Source organism: Panthera leo, chromosome E3 (genome assembly GCF_018350215.1).
Source record: "Panthera leo isolate Ple1 chromosome E3, P.leo_Ple1_pat1.1, whole genome shotgun sequence".
NCBI lineage: Eukaryota > Metazoa > Chordata > Mammalia > Carnivora > Felidae > Panthera > Panthera leo.
This window is the reverse complement of record NC_056694.1, coordinates 20,526,876-20,542,444: the sequence shown is the minus strand read 5'-3', so window position 1 is coordinate 20,542,444 and position 15,569 is coordinate 20,526,876. Positions and strand designations below refer to the sequence as shown.

At 45.0% G+C, this 15,569-nt stretch overlaps 1 long non-coding RNA gene across 1 annotated transcript; it reads left to right on the top strand.

Annotated features, from left to right (window-relative positions):
- The first annotated feature begins 7,169 nt into the window (after positions 1-7,169).
- Positions 7,170-12,827, top strand: LOC122209904. Its single transcript, XR_006197824.1, has 3 exons — positions 7,170-7,390; positions 11,485-11,566; positions 12,603-12,827. It is a non-coding gene; the product is annotated as an uncharacterized LOC122209904 (long non-coding RNA).
- Positions 12,828-15,569: the final 2,742 nt, after the last annotated feature.

Genomic DNA, 15,569 nt, shown 5'->3' with positions numbered 1-15,569 from the left:
CAAGGGGATACTCTCAAAAGCACAAATACATCAAAATGCAGTTTGCAAAAGACACTGGAGTAACCACAGAATATGCTTTCCGATCACAAGGGAATCAAGCTGGAAATCAGTAACAGAAAGGTAATAGGAAATTTCCAAATAATTGGAAAGGAAACAGTACAATTCTAACAAGTCGTGGGTCAAAGAGCAAGTGTCAAGAGAAATAAGAAGTAATTGAATAGAATGAGAATTAAAAGACAACACATCAAAGCTTATGGCTAAAGCAGCACCAAGAGGGAAATTTATAGCCTTATGCGTTTGGAAAAAAGAATCTCATCTAAGCTTGGAGGACAGTGGGTGTGGTTATAAAGGAGCAAATTGAGGGATTTGTACGTGATGAAAATGGTCTCTGTCTGGACTGTGGCAATGTCAGCAGCCTGGTTGTTTTTATACTATTGTTTTGCAAAATTTTGCATCTGGCAGAAACGGGGTCAAGAATATATGGGATTTTCTTTGTATTATTTTGTAAAGATGTATGTGATTCTGCTATCATCTCAAAAGTTTAATTGAAGAACAGAATATAGGGGCTATCCATCATTACATTTGGCTCAGGCCAAGTGGGTTGAGGGCAGCCAACACTTCTAAGACGAAATAACCACAGGTCAGCATCAGAATGGAGCTTCTGGGATGCCTGACCTTGGATCAGCCGGGAAACCGCGGTGATCCTCAGTTTTCTTACCTCAAAAATGGGAGAGTGCTGCGAGCCTGACTTAGAGGATTCTAGGCTGTGACGAAGCAGCATAGGCTTTGTAGGCTGTAGGTCCTGGAACCCAGAAGAAGGACAGGTTACGGCTTGAATGGACTCAGGGTTGATCTGACCTGAGGTGCAAGGGGGCCTGACTTTAGGAGGTTTAGAGGGTCCCAGGGGAGAGCGCTTCATCAGAGAAGGGATCCCAGCCTCTTTGAATTATGGGGCAAAGCAGCACAGACTAGATCAGCAGGGCTGTGGGAGAGTGTGTGGAGATCAAGTCATTTTCAAGAAAGAAAAAAAAGATTTTGAATGTGAATACCCACTTAAGGGAGATGTTCCTTTTCCAGCTGAGAAGAAAATGGCAGGTGTGCCCTTGATAGTGAATGACTGAACTCTTTGAATGGATGGCTTTGGTTCCTTGAGTACAAAGGGGGAGCAGGAGGGAAATGACTGGTTTTCTCCCAGAGGGACCAGCCTGCCTTGTGCTTCACTCTGTCTGCAGTGTGCCAGTTCCGGATGACCCACCCATCATGTATGAACTTGGATCAGGCTCTAGTGAGCCATGGGCCTCCTTTCTGACCCTTGGATTTCACGGTTGTCCAGAGGGATGTACATGTGTGCCCCCATCTACGTGATACGGAAATGCATAGACTTGGAAACCGGATACACCTGCCTTAAACTGCTCCAGACGGTTCCTCCACTAACCTTTTCCATGGTAGAAAGCTGGGAGACGACAGTGTTGGTTGGGATTCACATCCCCGGTGTCCCCAGCTGGGCCCGTTGCCATGGCAATGCCCAGGTCGTGGAAGGGGAGACATGCTATGTGGATAGGCCTCACGTTCTGCACTTTCCTGCTGAGCTGATACCTTGTCATTCATGTTCCAGGGATGTTTGGGATAGAGCCAACCCAGGGACCAAACTGAAGGTAGTGGACAGGGCATCTGGAGTCAAGAAGTGAGCTCGATTCCAGTTCTGTTCTTGATTGGCTCTGGGTCCAAAGAGACATTTGCCGACCACCTTCTGGGTGCAAGGCATGTTTCAGGCGCAGGGATCACAGCAGTGAGCCAATGAGGCAAGACCTCTGTCCTCCTGGCTGTAACACTCCTAGAAAGCTATGGGGAATTCTATCATAGGTCTTGGTGCCAGCTAGTCCTTACCGCAGTGTCAACACATAGCTTAGGACCAACAAAAGGTAGTGATTATGATTGTGTTGCGGGTTCTGGGCTTTTCTGACCTCAGATAGGCTTCTCGCCCTTCCTGTGCTCTGCTCCCGTGGGTAGAACAGTACACAGATGGTAACAGTCAACACGTAAATGATTAAAACGAGTCCGGATAATGGTAAATACTCTGAAGGGAGTGAGCGGTTCATTTAATCACGTATTGAGCACCTACTGTGTGTCAGGAGCTTTCCTAGGTGCTGAAGATACAAAGGGTGAAGAAAATAGACCCCATTCTCATAGACTCTACACCCTAGTGGAAAAGACAGACGAGAAAAGATAAACGTATATTTTGGGTGGTGGTAAGAATCATGATTGGGCGCCTGGGTGGCTCAGTCGGTTAAGCGTCTGACTCTTGGTTTCAGCTCAGGTCATGATCTCGTGGTTTTGTGAGTTCAAGCCCCGCGACAGGCTCTGTGCTGACGGCGTGGAGCCTGCTTGGGATTCTCTTTCTCTCTCCCTCTCTCTCTCTCTCTCTGTCCCTCACGCACTTGTGCTGTTTCTGTCTCTTTCAAAATAAAGAAATAAACCTAAAAAAAAAAAAGAATCGTGGTAAAAGATAAAGCAGATGAGGTGAAAAGTTGTGTATGTGGGTGAGTGCACTTTATTTTAGGCAGGGTGGCCAGGGAACTTCTCTTGGATAAGGTGACAGGCATTGGAGCTGCGATGTAATAACTAATCCTAAGATCAGTGTAAAGGGGGAACATGGGATTTAGCTTTCAGGTTGTCATGAGGTTAAACACGAGATGCCGAATTTGAAGGTCAGGTGCCTGGAACAGCGAAACATCGAGGGCTATTACCGTGGTTATGGCAGTGGTTGCGATGGCTCTGATGGTAGGTGCTCAGTGGTTGTGACGGTGAAAAGTCAGAATCAGTACTCCCTCCACGAGAGCCTCGAGGGAACGTCTCTGCGTAAAGAGAAGGATGAACTCGGGAAAGGAAGATCTTCAAGTTCGATGGTTTTTTTTTTTCTTTTATAGTCGTGGTAGTATCTACTGGAAGCTGAAATCTTAATTAACTCAGACAGGGGAGCGTCCCCATTTCTAGGCTTTCCAACTTGCGAGTGATGTTCTTGGGAGACGGCAGGGCTGCTGGCTGTGTTGTGTGCCTCGGGGCGGCGGAGTGAAGGAGCCGGGTCCTCCTGCAGGCGTGGGTCGCTCAGGCTGCAGGACGAGGGTAGGGTCTGAGGATGCTCCTGGCTGTAGGGTCTGAGGATGCTCCTGGCTGTAGGGTGTGAGGATGCTCCTGGCTGTAGGGTGTGAGGATGCTCCTGGCTGTCGGGTCCTCCCCGAGGGACGGGATGACGAGGCTGCCTCCATCTTGCCCATCCACTCAGCTCGGGCTCATTCTCCACAACCTGGCTCCAGCCCAGCTTATTTCATAATCGGCTCACAGCCAGGAGCCCGTGGCAAAGAGAATGCAGGCACGTGTAACTAAGACTAACGCTGAAAACATTCATGCAGGCCTTGGAGAGAGATTTCTAGCACAACGCTGGCCCTCGGTGCCCTCAGTGATCACCACTCTGAACACCTGTGTCTTACAGCTAGGAAAACGGCACCATTTATTGCCCCGGCCAAGACCTCACAGCGGGTCCACGATGAACTGTGGTTCTGAAATCGCGCCCATGTGTTCAGACCGAGGCCCACAGAAATCTTGCGGATGACAGTTTCATCAGTCTGTGTCTGGGCAGGAAATCGAAATGACTTCGAGTATTTAAGTGCGAAGGAATGTCAAGGAGGGTGTTACCTGCCCAGGAGACAGAGGTGCGGAAGCCAAGCAGGCCTAAGGTCCTCTGGATTCCAAGATTGATGGCTGTTAGCCCTTAGAGGAAGAGAATAAGAGACCACAGGCACTCTCCCAACAGGGTTAATGATATGTGTTGGGAAATACATTAAAACACTAGTTTTCTAGTAAAATCAATCTTAAGATATTTACAGAGGAGAATGATCCGTCTCTAAGGTTTATCTTTTCATTTTTTTTTATTAAGGTATTATTTACACACATTAAATTCAACCTTTTAGGGCATAGTTCTGTGACTTTGGCACACACCTTCCCTTCCAGAATGCCATCCCTCCCCCAAATTTCTCGGCACCCCTTTGTCCTCAGACCCCACCCCCCAACCCCACCCCCAGCCCCTGGAGAGTCCTGATCCATTTTCTGTCTCCGTGGTTTTGCCACTTCCAGAATAGCAGATAAACGGGATCATTTCAGGCTGCGTGTTTTCAAACATATCCATAAGTTTAAGAAATTCCGAACGGGAGACTTTGGAGGTGTGAGGTGTTTGTTGCAGACTGGGGAGGGATTTGAGCATTCTTTCCTGTCTTTAGAAGAATTAAAAAAAATTGTTTTCAATGTTTATTTACTTTCGAGAGATAGAGACACAGCATGAGCAGGGGAAGGGCAGAGAGAGAGGGAGACACAGACTCCGAAGCAGGCTCCCGGCTCTCAGCCGTCAGCACAGAGCCTGACCTGGGGCTCGAACTCATGAACGATGACATCATTACACGTTTGATCTTTGGTTTCTTGCACAGACCTCCTAAAACCCTTGGAATTTCTTAAGTGGAATTTCTGAAGAGCACTAAAGGTGTCTTTTGATATTCCTAATAAACGGCTTTCATCTACATCCGAATTTATGTTAATGAGGTGACTTTGGGATAGCACTTGTGGCTGGAGGCTGGTTGCCAGGGAAACCAACCAAAGAGTACAGGATTGGAAGTTTCAGCGCCCCCCACCCCGACTTCTGGGGAAGGGAGGGGGGCTGGAAATTGAGATCAATCACCAAGGGCCAGTTTAATCCATCATGCCTCTGCAAGGAAGCCTCCCCCCAAATCCTCCCCAAGCCCCAAATCCCAAAAGGCAGTGGTTTAAGAAGTTTCTGGGTTGGTGAACACATAGAGGTTCTGGAACAACGTAGAAGTTTTGGACTCCTTTCCCCATACCTTATTATGTGCGTCTTCCATCTGGCTATTCCTGAGCTCTATCTGTTTACTTTTTTTATTAAAAAATTTAAAAATGTTTATTTATTTTTGAAAGAGAGAGAGACAGAGACAGAGCCTGAGCAGGGGAGGAGCAGAGAGAGAGAGGGAGAGAGAGAGAGAGAGAGAGAGAGAGAGAGAGAGAGAGACACAGAACCCAAAGCAGGATCCAGCCTCATGGGGGGCTCAAACTCACCAGCCTTGAGATCATGACCTGAGCCTAAGTCCAGCCCTTAACAGACAGCCACCCGGGCGCCCCCTGAGTTATATTCTTTTAAAATAAAACAGTGATCTAGGAAATAAGTGGTTTGCCTGAGTTCTCTGAGACATTCTTGCATCAAATCCTAGGAGGGGCGGCCGGAACCTCTGATATATAGCCGGTCAGCCAGAAGCATAGGTGACAGGCTCGACTTGGGATCGGCGTCTGAGCCCCTAACAGGACTGAGCCCTTAACCTCTGCGATCTGGTACCGTTTCCGGGTAGGGTGTGGCAATGGACTTCAATTGTAGGACACTCAGCCAGCATCCACTGAGAACTGGAGAACTGCCTGGGGCGGGAAAACGACCACATACTTGGAGTACAGAAGTGCTCAGAGTATTTAGGTAGGGTTTTCCCTTGACCGAGGGGTAGCGTGCAGGCCACAGGCTTTGAACCTTGTACTCAGAACATGGGCCCTTTTCGGAGAACCCCTTCCTGCACGTGAGCCTTTCTTCTCGGGTTTACATTGCCGGTATCCTTTATTGTCCTTCTGCCGGGCACCCTTGGCCTCTTCGGTCACCCGACGTCACTCCGGACAACCGTTCCCCCTGTGTTGCCGAAGGACTGTCCTGCCTCCGCTCCCCGGTCAGGTGCAAGGCCGGGCCTGGCCAATCAGAGCTCTGCATCCCTTTGACCGCGGGGATCTGGTCGCGCATGGGCACGTGACTCAGGCCAAGCCAATGAGGATCCTTCCAGGAATTTTGCCGGAAAGACCAGGAATAAAGGGCTTTTGTTCTGCTGGTTTCCTTAAACTGCTGGATTATAAACCAGGAGTTTGTGGCGCTGTCTGTGAGTGAAATCAAGGCAAGGAAAGCGGGCTTGAAGGGAGGAGGTGGGGATTTTGTTTCCAACACCCGGTCAGCTGAAGCCACAGGACCTCTGTGTGTTCCAGGTACGTAAACCAACACATTCTTTGGTTATTGTTGTTTTTCTTTTGCTTAAACCAGTTTGAATTAGATTTCTTGGAACCACATTTATCCTGACTTACAGATCTGTCGATGGCGGACAGTAATCCCTAATTGTGGAGATTAAACGGAATAGCATCTGTACGCACTGATTTGCAAAGCCTCAAACATTTTAGAAATCTTAACAAATGGAACCGATTTGAAACAGCGCAGAAAGCTCTTGGGAGTACTTAGGACAGGGACTGAAAGTGAGCTATGCCAGTCACCAATCAAGTGAGGAGCTGGGGTCACACCTCGGGGCGCCCCCCTCCCCCCATTTGATTGGAGAAGATGTGGTTAGGATTTTGTAAGCGTGTTCAGTATAAAAGGACTTCTACGTTCACCGGGGGGATTGAGAAATCCTTCATGGGACGCGAGGCATTTGGGTGTAGCGTGAAACGTGTTTGCTCGGTAACTAATGGTACCGTAGCCAGAGGTGTAACTTAATAGTGTGGCTGTAGGTGGTTTCTCGTGTTCTCAGAATCTCCGTGCTGTCGGATGTAGCAAAACTTGGCAATAACTCTTCTGCCTTACTTCGAGATTGCTCTTTGATTAAAGGAGAAAAGTGCCGTGAGAGGGCTTGGGAACAGCGAAGGATCATTACGTGGGGTTAATTACATCTGTTGGTAAATACATTACAAGAGTAGTTCACTAAGATTAATAATCACGTATTTATAGAGGAGAATGACCAGTCTCTAAGGCTTATTTTTTTATGAAGCTATAATGAACATGTGCATATATTAAATTCAACCTTAATATGTGAGCTATTTTCATAGGTTTGTACTTAACGATGATTCTAATCTTTGTAATGTAAATGGTCTGAATGGAAGGATTATGTCCTTTAGAAATGAAAAGTTTTTTTTTTTTTTTTTATAATACCCTGTGGTAGATTAAAAAAAAAAAAGCTTCACATGCTTCCCTTGTCTGTTTTCATAGCCTTTGCATAGGGGACTGTGCAGTTTCTTCCATCAAGAGGGGGAGGGGTAGAATTTGTATTCCTGTTCTGGAATCCAGGCAGTTCTTGTGACTTGCTTTGGCCAATAGAATGTGGCGGAAGTAATGTAATTCCAGCTCGGAGCCTACGCCAAGAGACTTTGCAACTTTTTTCCCATCTTGGACCTCTCCCTGGCATCACTGAGAGCCTAGGTTAGCCTGCTGGAGGAAAGAGACCATTAGAGATGAACCATCTTAGCTGAGCCCATCTTAGGTCAGCAGCTCCCAGCTGACCCAGTAGCTGCCCACAGATGTCCTGCCCTGTGATCCCAGGTGAGACCCAAAGAGCCGCTCCATTCAGCTCAGCCTAGTTTGCTAACCTATGGTAACCAAAAGACTGCTGGTTTAAGCCACTACGTTTTGGGAATTTTTGTTACACAGCAAAAGCTAACCAATACCCAGTAGAGTCAGCAGCTTGTCATGTGTCTTGCATCATGTCACTTTCCAGGACAATGGTTTGAGTCTCAGCTCTGTCATTTATGCGGGTGCGACATTGGATAAGTCATTCTTGCGGTCTCCCTCCATCTTGAAAGGAGGGCCGATAATCCAACTTGCCTCTGATGGTTGTGACAATTAACAGGATACAACCATTCCTGAGGTGGGTGGGATGGGCTGTATTAGAGCTGATGGCCTTCCTTACAAAGTTGAGAGTTTACATGGACTATAAATGTAGATTATTAGTATTACTTAGAGTAGATATGTGACATTGGTGAAGTTAGGGAAGCAAAATTGCCAAGACCTGGAAGTGAATGGAAATCATCTTCTTGGGGCCCATTAACAGAGTTTGGACCCATATTCTGGAGACCTGTAGGAAGGAGTCATGGTAGATGGTAGGGTGGACCCCTCTAAACCTGGACCCCAAAACCCTCAGGTCCTTGCATCCTCTTGTCTTCAGAGACTGTTTAGGAGGCAAAGGGAACAATAAAAGAGGCTGGGGGTAAGTCTCTGGCTGTCTGTGCCCACACATCTTCAGAAAGTTAAGGAGCAAGGACTGAGAATCTCCTCGGGAACACTGAATCAGACATGTGGGAAATTCGTTAGCATTTTGTGAATAGCCCAGCCCCAAAGGACTGCGCCCAGTCAAGAACAGTGCAACAACTTTGCAGGAATTGTGATCCATCCCATCACAAGGCGTTGATTTGGCACTAATGGGTCATCTTGTACTCGTGGGTGTGCCTCCCTAGCAAGGTAAAAGGACCCAGAGGCCTTGAAAGCACTTGAGACCTTGAGCTTGGTGTCTGAGCCTCCCCAGGCCAGTTCTTTTTAATGAGTTTTTCCAGCCCCAACAAATGTGGCTGGGAATTCAGGAAAGACCATGTAGGCCCTAGGATGCCCAATTTCCCCTGGGATCATCACTTATTACTAACGACAAGATGACTGGAGATACACATGTGGGCATTAGATACAAGCTTGGGCTCTGGAACCCAACTTCTCGGGGCAGAACTCCAGCTCTGCCATTTAGTAGCAGTATGACTTTAGGCAAGTTATTTAACTGCTCTGAGCCTATTCCCTCATCTGTAAAATTGGGATAATAATAGCAACCATAATAATAATAATAAGGAGGAGAAGGAGGAGAGGAAGAGGAGGAGGAAGAAGAAGAGAAAGAAGGAGAAGGGGGAGGAGGGGGAGGGAGAGGCATAGAGTGCTTTACAGATATCTAGGAGTGCAATGAGGGAGGTAGAGAGAGAAATGGGATCCAGCAAGACTTGTTTGACAGATGATCAGGGACGGTCTTTAGCTGAGAGCAGAGTCCTAAGGAGCTGACCCTGGAGATGCGGAGAAAAGAGGGATCAAGACAGATGGGAGGAGACCCTGAGCCACAGGGGACCTCAACACTCTCAAAGGAAAAAAAGGAAAAACCACATGAACGGAAGTTTAGCAAGAGAAGAGCCGAAGAGTCATGGGTGTCAGGAAGGGGGCAGTGGAATTTGTGACAATGTGGGTGGACCCAGAGCACGTTATGCTAAGGGAAATAAGCCAGACACGGAAGCACAAATCCTGCATGATCTCATTTATAGAACAATGTTAGAGGGATGCCTGAGTGGCTCAGTTGGTTAAGTGTTGCTTAAGTCTTAATTTTGGCTCAGGTCATTGATCTCATGGTTTGTGAGATTGAGCCCCTGTCAGGCTCAGCACAGAGCATAGATCCTGCTTGGGATTCTCTCTCTGCTCCTCCCCTGCACCCCTCTCTCTCTCTCTCTCTCTCTCTCTCTCTCTCTCTCAAAATAAATAAATAAACATTAAACAAAAGCTAGAATCATCAGAGAGCAGAATGGTGGTTCCCAGAGGCTGGAAGGCTTGCAGAATGGGAGGTGATGGTCGAATGTTACAGGGTTTCAGTTACGCAAGGTGAATAAATTCCAGAGATCTGCACACAGCCCAGTACTTACAGTAAACAGTACTGCATTGTGTACTTAAAGTTTCCTGAGAGGGTATGTTAAGTGTTCTTACCTACGTGCCCGCGCACGAGAACAGAAACAGTAATGATAATGACCATAATGAGAAAGAAGGTGGGAGGGAGCTAGGGGAGGAGACGGCTGTGTTTGTAGCGTTGATGGTGGGGATGGTGTCCTGGGGGTACAGTTACCCCCAAACTCTGAGTTGTGTTCATTACATAGGTGCTGCTTTTCACATGTCAATCATACCTCAATAACGTCGGGGGTGGGGGGGAGAGAAGCAAAGCCAGAACTAGGCACAGGGCTGGCTGTTCATGGAGGCTGTGGCAAAAATCTAAGAATAAAAAAGAAGTCACAGGTGAATCAGTTTTTTACATGCATGGGTTGGACATATATCCTCACTTTGTGTGTACGTTTACTTCACTTAGCTATGTTTTACTGGGTTTAAGAGAAGCTAAATAACCTTGGCACAGACATATGGTTTTCTGCTCTTGGCCCTTGACTCTGTACCTCCGACCCCTGTTCAGCTCTCTACCTCGTGTATGAATGATTCCCTTAGGTCCACCTGGATTTTATGGCCGTTTTGGATCTCTACGTCCCATGTTCTCTCTCACTTCTGGACGATTTCATATTTGGACACCGGAAACCATACGCCAGAACCCGGAAGAGCTAGTGTTAGAAATGCTAACCCCTCCCCTCCCCAGATCCTGTTCTAACGTTGGTTCCTAGCAACTTCCCACCTATTGGTGCTTTGGGGGTCCAAGAAAGACATATTTAGCACATTAATAAAGCCCTTCAGATATAAGGCGAGCTTTTCGGTATATTGTATAATAAGAACATACAGATGACCCAGGGACACTGATATCAGTGTTGTTCAAGCAAAGCATTGATGACATCCATAAAGAATGAGTGTTGATGTGTGTGTATGTGTGTGTGTGTGTGCACCCCATGTGCGTGCATCATGGCCATGTCACGGGCTGTGAGGAAAACTGGAACAAATCGTGTCCACTTTCTGAGCCTCAGTTACGCATTTGTAAAAAGGAATGGAGAATTGAATCCCGATATTCTAGCCACAGATACGTAAGCACTGTTCCACTGTATGCTCATGGACCTTTCCTACCTTCATGTATATTTTTACCTCTGTGTAAACCCAATGTGTTGGGTACCCTTACTATTCCCATTTTCGAAACGGTGATGTTGAGGATTCAGAGGGTCAGCTTTTCTCAGCCACAGTCACAAAGTTAGGAAGCAGCTGAAGTGGAATTCAAGCCTGGAGTGTCCTACCCCAGAGCCTCTGTTTGTAACGTACGGGAACGGTGTTTGGTGCATAGTATGGGCTTACTGTTTTTGAGAACTTTTCTTCCCATGTCCAAAGGGAATTTGAGTTACTCGTGCAGAATGACTTCTGTGGACCGACTGCAAGGATAAAGGCTTACTTTTGTTGACTCCTGGCCCTTTCTTATGGCAGCCTTTAGACATTGGGGATATATATACATATACATCCCTGTATACACTGTTTCTGTGTGTGTGTGTGTGTGTGTGTGTGTGTGTGTGTGTGTGTGTATGAAGGAAGGAACGAAAAGAAAGGAAAAGAAAAGAAAAATGAAAACAAAAGAAGAGAAAAGTTGAAGAATGTCATCAGTAGTTTGACGGAGATTGGGGTGCCTCTGTGCAGCTGGATGTGGTTGAACCGGACAGGATGTTAGAGACTCCTCTAGGTCATGGCTAGGCTGTGTAGGAAGAACAAACAGACGTTCTTTTTGCATCTCAACAGTCCTACCAGGACAGCCACAATGCCAGTGATAGCATTCACAGATTCTATACTAGGCTCACCACTTCCGTCCCGACCTTCCCACTCCGTCAGGATCAACCAGATTCCTTTTGGCAGCCCACCTCTCAAATGGTTATTTCAGATGTGGGATGCTTATCATCCTCTGAGACCCAAACACAGGAATTGTTTTCCTCTTTCAGCTACACCGCCTTGTTTTGGGAGACTGGTTTGATAATGCAGAACTTTATTTCCTTCTGGCCAAGTCCTGCTCATCAGTGCAAAGTCAGTCTTTGATTTGTGGTATCTTTTTGGTTACAACATATTCGTATCTAAACACTGCCTGTTAGTATGAAGATAGCTTAAGTCATTTAGAAAGAAAGGGAGGAAGGGAAGAAGGAAGGAAGGAAGGAAGGAAGGAAGGGAGGGAGGGAGGAAGGGAGGGAGGGAGGAAGGAAAGAAGGAAGGGAGGAAGGAAGGAAGGAAAGAAGGAAGAGAGGAAGGAAGGAAAAAAGGGAGGGAGGAAGAGGGAAGGAAGGAAGGAAGGGAGGAAGGAAGAAAGGGAGTAGGGAAGGAAAGAAGGAAGGAAGGGAGGGAGGGAGGAAGGAAAGAAGGAAGAGAGGAAGGAAGGAAAAGAGGGAGGGAGGAAGAGGGAAGAAAGGAAGGGAGGAAGAAAGAAAGGGAGGAGGGAAGGAAAGAAGGAAGGAAAGAGGGAAGGAAGGAAGGAAGGAAAGGAAGGGAGGAAGGAAAGAAGGAAGGAAGGAAAGAAGGAAGAGAGGAAGGAAGGAAAAAAGGGAGGGAGGAAGAGGGAAGGAAGGAAGGGAGGAAGGAAGAAAGGGAGTAGGGAAGGAAAGAAGGAAGGAAGGAAGAGAGGGAGGGAGGAAGGAAAGAAGGAAGAGAGGAAGGAAGGAAAAAAGGGAGGGAGGAAGAGGGAAGGAAGGAAGGGAGGAAGAAAGAAAGGGAGGAGGGAAGGAAAGAAGGAAGGAAAGAGGGAAAGGAGGAAGGAAGGAAGGAAGAGAGAGAGAGAGAGAGAGAGAGAGAGAGAGAGAAAGAAAGGGAAAAGAGAGAAAGAAAATCTCCAGAGGAAGATTCCTATGAACTTGCTTTATCTTTCCCATCTCAACGTCAGATATCTTCAACATATTTACTCAGTTCAGCAAAATGCTAAAAGTAAGTTCAGAGTTCTAGTTAAGAAAAAGTCCTCATAGCTCCCCCCACCTTTTTATTGAAGTCCCTTAAGAGCATTAGAAGAGACGCAACATTTCAGGGACACTAGAAGCTATGAACATTATTTATTTATTTATGTCTCCCTCTTGCCCAGAAAGGACCCCGATGGCTTCCAGTTGTGACACACAACACCACAAAGTGGCACAGTGAATGTTAATAGAAAAACGAGACAGGAGAGTCAACAGAACTTGGGGTCAGGCTAGAATGCACACCACCATGACCTGCCTGCCAGAGAAAGAAGCCGATATCTGACTTTGAGTTTCCTCAGGAATTTTTTTACTATTTTTCCATTACTCACAATGCCTATGAAATAAAAACAAGCCAGATTTTCAGGAGGAGTGAAATGTTCTTGGCACAGAGATCAGATTGGAATGTATCTCTGAGATCCTCATGAAGAAGATACTTGTAATATAAAGAACAACCCTTTTTTTTTTTGTTCACTGGCTGTTAATAATGAATGTCTTCAGGGTTTGAAGTTATCCCACCAATGCATAATTCTGAAAATTTGTTTCCCCAGGCATCTGCACAGCATTATCAAGCTTCCTAGTAGTCTAGTGATGTAGCTTTGTCCAGAGATACAGCTTGAAATTTCCAAATTCATGGATTGTACCTTTTGGGGAACCTTCTGTATAGAGTTTTTCTTAATTGGTGTTGTGGTTAATGACAGAGTTGAGTTTAAAAGCATATCCTGTGGCACAAAAAAAAAAATAGTATAGCTCCTTTTTTAAAAAAAAAAACTAGTTGAAATCAACCTGCTGTGATTTAACAGGGTAATATCCAAGACTGGGGAGTGGGTAGCATCCTTTTGTGGATTCAGAGATGGAGAGGGACCTAACAAGGATACGTTTCTGACTATAAGGGTGCCCAGCAGAGTAGAGAAGGTACAGGAATCTGTGTAAAGATTTTCTTTGTTTTGTTTTGTTTTGTTTTTCCCTCTGAAGTGGGGGGTGAGGTTCTCCACGGAGCTGACGGCTGAACACAGAGGGGATAAGATGCGGCCAGGACTTGGTTGCCATGGGCATGATTTGAAAGTTGAGAGATATTTCTTAGTGAAATTAAACAAGGCAAGTTGGATCATAGTGGTTACCCTCTTCACCAAATTGTGATGTTCACAATCAGAAAACTTTAATGCCCGCAGTGATCCAAGTTTAAGGACCGTTAGTATATAAAGGGATTTCAAAGAAATGATTAAATCTGCAGGGCATTAAAGAACAGGTTGGGAAAGTCTGACCAAGTGGTGAAAGTAGGAAGGAAGGCACGTGACGGTGCAGGAGATAAAAAGCTTTAGGACAACGGAGAGGGACCTAGAGACTGGACATTCAGTGACAATGAAGGGGGTGGTGTTGAAACGGGTTTCAAATGGGGCACGTGGGTGACTCGGTCGGTCGAGCATCTGACTCTGGATCTTGGCTCAGGTCATGATCTCACAGTCTGTGAGATTGAGTCCCGAGTTGGGCTCTGCTCTGACAGCACGGAACCTGCTTCGGATTCTCTCTGCTTTTCTCTCAGCCCCTCCCCTGCCCGTGCTGTCTCTCTCCAAATAAATACGTAAACATTAAAAAATTGAGCAAAGAGGGATTTCTAATAAGAGGTTGTACTCAAAATTGATGTGCCACCTCAAAAAATTCAGGTGAATTAACGCTGATGAAAGTTTGCTGTGTATAAAGCTGTACGCATTACAGATTGTCATTCATTATGATGGTATCTGGAATGAAGGTGATGTAGGTGATGGTGATGATGGCGGTGGCCTTGATGATGGTGGGGGTGGTAGGACTGTGATGTTTGTGTTATGATTAAGCTCTTCTTGGTGGCTGGGGAGACAGTAACATTCCCTCAACTGTTTTGTGCCTCCATATTTGTACATGTTTTCCCCCTCCTCCTGGATTCTTCTTGCTATGTCTGGAGAATGCCTTGCCCACCATCTTCTTGTCTCCAGCTTTACTGTCATTTCTGGGTCTAAGGCCCCATGTGAACCACTGCAAGTTCCCAACAGAGCTCTCTCCCCCTAATCTTGACTTTCCTTTCTTTCTTTTGTTCACCTTCATCTACCTCCCACCCCAAATGCCTTCGCCACTTGGCAGCAAAATGATCATGCAAGAGTATACGTAATGTTTTGGTTCTTGGCGGCCTAAATCCCTTCGTCTAGGAAAAATATACTCAAAGCCAACTGCTTAGCATACCCTACAAAGCCCTTCACGATGGGGCCCCGTTCTTTCTACAACCTCGTTTTATGCCACTTTGCCCTTGACTGCTGAGCTCTAGTGGTTATAGAGAGAACAGCCACAGTGTTACCCCTTCAGATTTCTGAACAATCCAAGTGTTTAGCAGCTCAGGGACCTTTCAGAATAGTGACTTTTTTCTTCTCACTGCTGTAGCATACTCATATATACTGTATATACTCATGATTATACATACATACATATATATACACATATACATGTATACACATACATATATGTATGTATATGTATATATATAATATATACGTATATATATTATTATATATAGGTATGTATAACATATATACCTATATATTTTATATACGTATATATAATATAATATATATTATACGTATATATATATAATATATATACCTATATATAATATATTATATTATATATATACGTGTATATGTATATACGTATATATAATACATATGCATTATATATACGTATATAATATATATACATTATATATACGTATATATAACATATACGTATATATAATATATATAATTATATATATAATATTTATATAATAATACGTATAATATATAATATATACGTATTATATATTATATGTATATATACGTTTATATATATACGTATATATATTATACGTATAATATATATTATACATATATATACATGTATATAATATATATACGTATATATGTAATATATACGTATATATATTATATATAATATATGTATATATATTATATATAATATATATACATATATATGTGTATATATATAAAATGAATGGGCAGAGTAACAAAGGAAAACAAATATCCCTCATTAATGTATCACCAGTGTGTTTCATATCATCTCTATTATTG